The sequence below is a fragment of the Nelumbo nucifera genome, chromosome 1 (assembly GCF_055504915.1).
Source record: "Nelumbo nucifera cultivar China Antique chromosome 1, China Antique-T2T, whole genome shotgun sequence".
Lineage (NCBI taxonomy): Eukaryota > Viridiplantae > Streptophyta > Magnoliopsida > Proteales > Nelumbonaceae > Nelumbo > Nelumbo nucifera.
Window position 1 is genome coordinate 192,602,000 of NC_142649.1, and position 4,687 is coordinate 192,606,686.

Below are 4,687 nucleotides of genomic sequence, written 5' to 3' on the forward strand. Positions count from 1 at the left end.
AACCTACCCAAGAGAGATAACAATGGTTAATTATAATTAACCCGAGAACAGTGCAGTTTCAATTTTCAAGTTGAACATGAATGAATGACCCAAGATCTCGATCTCAGTGTGAAAGGAAACCGTTGACAAAATAGTAGCCATTTGTGATTGCGATTTACTTCCATCAGCTCTAGCAAGATGACTCCAAACCCATCGCTATCCATCACGTGGCAGCCTCGTTTTGGTTGGTTTTTTGCCTCCAAAATAATCACAGTCATCGATGCGATGAACATTATTAAATTAACCCGAATCTGTAAGCTTTCAGTTGGTCTTCCCTGGAGGATAAGCTGATGAGGTCCAACAATCCATAGTCATCTCGAAAGGAAACCAGAGAGAGAGAGAGAGAGTTTCTGAGAAGGAGGAAGGAGGAAATTAGCTAAATGAAACACTAAAACACTAAATTCGAGGTGATGGGTGCCAGTCACATGGTGATTGCAATTGTTTTTGATTCATTCAAGTGGTCCATGGATTGGCATCGATATCACAGAAATAATTGTTTATGGGGATGTGGTAATGGGTTGATTAATTTCTTTAATTATGTTAAAGAGCCTTGATTAATATATTATTAAGTCTAGTCATCACTAGAGCTACTGATCTAGCTCTTTAATTACAAAGGCTTCTGAGCTTTATATCTTTATTAATTTCTTCTTCTTCTTTCTAAAGGGAAGACTCTGCCTTCCTTGATTGAATACCACCCATCTTCCCATGTTTACAGTGATCCATGTATTATTCCATTTATGTTATTGTTAGGTGGGCATGTATGCATAGATGATAGATGGAGCCCGTGACCTAAACGTTGCTAAACAGACAAAGCACATACAGACTTGAGAACTCAAAGTCTTGGATTTGGGGACTGCCCTATTTCACAATAACTACAAGCATTTAAATATCAATATGGAGATCCTACTAGGAGAATAACTCAATAAGAGATGAGTTCAAATTAAAATTTAAACACACACACAAAGGAAATTAACATCCAGACTGAACTCTATGTGGTCCTCAACAAAAAACATCTAAGTCACGAGAAAATTATGGAAGTCTGTGAATTGATTAGTATTTAATTGGGCTTGCCCATGTGATTTGCCAAATCATCAATGGGAAACCAACAATTTGTGGGGTCTCATCCTTTACATTCTGATGCTAGAATACTGAAATTTTAACAAGCATGTGTGTAGCATAATATATATCAAGTTTCTTCTTAATTTGTTCTCCTTTTGATGAAGAGGGTAGGGTTAACAACCGGTGATTGGGTGATTGAAAAGATGAAGGGGAAAGGGAGGCGATCGATCTCCGGGAGATCACATTATCTACAACCATTGTTGCAGAACAATTCTTCGACCCGACCCTAATGAAAAATGAACACACCAGCATTTGCAATAAATTCAACATATCACATCAGTTGATTTTTTTTTTTTTTTCAAATGTCGACGACGTGTCAGCATTCCACCGAGGGATTGCTGAATTGTTCTGCGACCACGGTTGTAGCTAGGTAATGTTTTCTCACTCTCATGCAAGGACTATTGGCCCACTTATCGTCTTCAAGATCTACTCATTTTGGGCCTCATTAGGATGAAGAGGATGGTAGAAGGATTTTCTTTTTGTGTGTCTTCTTCTTTTCCTCATCTTTCCTTTGCAAGAAAATTACAAAGAGGAGTGTCCATCTCATTTGTTATTTCCCCTATAAAGAGGAATTAGACAAATCCTTATCAATGACCTACACATGTGGCAAGATATGCTCAAATCTTATAACTTGGCATTTCTAATTCAAGGGAAGACTTAGTAGACTATAGACTTTGATAACAAGACACCAAGATAAACAAAATTCTACATTGACCTTACTTGCATTGATGATTGATCCAATTAATTAATAACCTTGTTAGGAGGACATGATATTCCTGATTTGGATTTGGACTAACAAAAGACATTTGAAAAATAATATGTTGGATAACACAAGATTCTTATGTTACAACATAATATATATTGATGGTTATCATTGTTCTGAATTAAATTTAAATGTGAATGTGTTCATTCACTCTGATTTCAATATATAGGTTTCCGGGGTTACCTATCTTTGTGTTTCTAACTTTTGAAACATATTCTCTTTTGTTTAATCAAAGATTCCTATGTCACAGAATAATGTTCTAAACTAGGTTTCAATGTTGTCAAGTTCATTTAATTAGTTTTGTTAGAACATTGGTTTTTTAATTTTATATTTTTTTTTTCTTTTTTGTGCTTTGGTTCTTACTGAGATAGGAATAATGGTTCCTAAATGATCCTATATATTATCCCAAATTGCCTCTCACAAGTTCATCACAATCTCATCCATGTGAATGTTTGATCTTGATGATTCAACCCATCCCCATACATCATATAGACAGCCCATTAGATGCATGGGGCATACATTTGGTAACTTTACAAAAAGGTGGGTTCTTATTTATTTATTTATGGAGTCAAAAATGTGGGTTTCAAACAGGGATGAATGGGAACCATTAGAGCTCTTTATGGCCAAATAAATGAATGACAAGTCCAATTTCTATGTAATCATTGATCTCTTACCATTTGATTCTCAATAGCTTTATCAAAAGAAGAAGTGCACTGGATTCTGATACAATGAACTGAGCCAATTCCTATTTTAACTTGAGTTACAGAATCTACTCTAGGAATACACAATTCGCAATCAAAAATATTAAAAATCAGGAGGAGAGAATATGGATTCTGATGATGTACAATCCGGCCGATCTTAGCTGTCAACGATCTTGCCTCTGAACTGAGTGGCAGGGGACCTGAAACGGAGGGAGTGAAGAAGCTCCGGGGGGAACCCGGCGTAAGGGCTTCGAAGCTCAAGTTAGAGTCTTTCAAAGGCAAGATAAGTCAGATAGCGCAAAAGTTAGCATACCTTGTTCTTGGGGGGTAGGAGCCTTTTATAACCACCTCGCGCACTCACTTCCAGGCTTCTGTCAGATCAGGCATGATTATCTCTGAGCTCCTGCCAGTTCGGATGTCATTTCCTCTGGCCGGACAGAACCGCCACTGCTCCTTTTGTTGGAGCCGTCTCTGCGGCTGGTAACGACGGTGGCAGGTGGCGGTAGCAGGAGGCCATTTGAAGTGCGGCTGTCAGGCGTCAGATCCCAAATCAGTCAGGTGCGCCGCCCTTGGATACGGACGTCCTTGGTGTCAGGTACGTTTGGTCAGTCTGGTGTTTCGGAAGCGAAGTGCTGGAGTGGCGAGCGAGATGTCTTGAGTTCGGTTTGGGGAGTGTTCCGAGCTGCCATGGGCCAGCTCGGGTCACGGCTTTGTGAGGCTTAGGACCCGAGATAGTTCGGGCTCCTTGCAGGGAGCTCGGGTTCTCAGTAGGGAGCTCGGGTTCTTAATAGGGAGCTCGGGTTCTTAATAGGGAGCTCGGACTCCCAGTGGGGAGCTCGGGTTCTTGGTAGGGAGCTCGGGCTCCTAGTAGAGAATCCGATCTGGTGGAGTTCGGGCTCAGGAGTGAGCTTGGACTTCGTTACTTTCAGTGCTCGTTTTGGGCGCTCTGCTGCCCCGAGTTGCTTGCTTTTGCCACGTGTCAGGTGATTGCGAGATCGGGCCAAATTTCCCTTCATCAGATTCAAACCAAGGAAATCAATGGACCAGATAGTTGTGGTCTCAAGTAGTCATATTTCCTTCATCTAACCATTTCGAGTTATGAATAAAAAGTAGTTCAGATGATAGAAAGCAGCACGTTACCTTTGTCTAGGAAGTAAGGTGACCAAATCTCAGCTCCTTTATAATTATTGGGTCTCACAAGATTTGATAGAAACAAACAACAAAAATCGCTTGAACCTCTATATGAATAAACTACTTGAGGCCTGGGCTCGGCTAAATTGAGCTCCGGCTCGGAACCCTTTCATTTCAAATGTGGGTTATATTTGGGCAAATTGTTAGGCAGTAAAAAAAAATATCAAAAAAATGTATCTAAGGAATGTAGGACTAGCTCCAATAGGTGATAAAATAAGAGAATACAAGTAGATTAAGATGGTTTCATCACATGCATAGAAGACTACCTACAATATTTATAAGAAGTAGGGGTACTTACAGTTTGATTAACCAAATCGTGGATTCTTTTTTGAAAGCAAACCGGTATCACCAGTTTTTGAAAAACTGTGAACCAAAACTGAACCGAAACCAATTGATTAACCGTTTGATTGATTTGGTTTTCAATTGCTCCAGTTCTTCAGTTTCTCGGTTTTTTATATTTATAATATATATTATAAATATATATAAAAGATATAGATCATATAACATATTCAGTTTTTGTTGAACACTACTAACAAGAAGTGGTTTTTTACAAGTTGAAAACACTATAAGGGTCATGGATAGACAAAAAGGACATGGGTCCAGGTGGTAAGAAATGATTTTATGATTTAAATGCTAGGCAGAATGGAATGTCAAAATAGGATTCATGAAGCCAACACCATATACTTGGATATGATGATGATAGGACTCATGAATATGAGACCCTATAGTTGGTTTGGGAGAAGGCTCAAAGTTCGGTTAACCATCGGTTCGGTTCATCAGTTTTTTTTGTTTTTATTATTTATAATATTTATTATAGAAAAATATATAATAAAATACTAGAAATATATATAATATTATATTTTAAATAATAAGT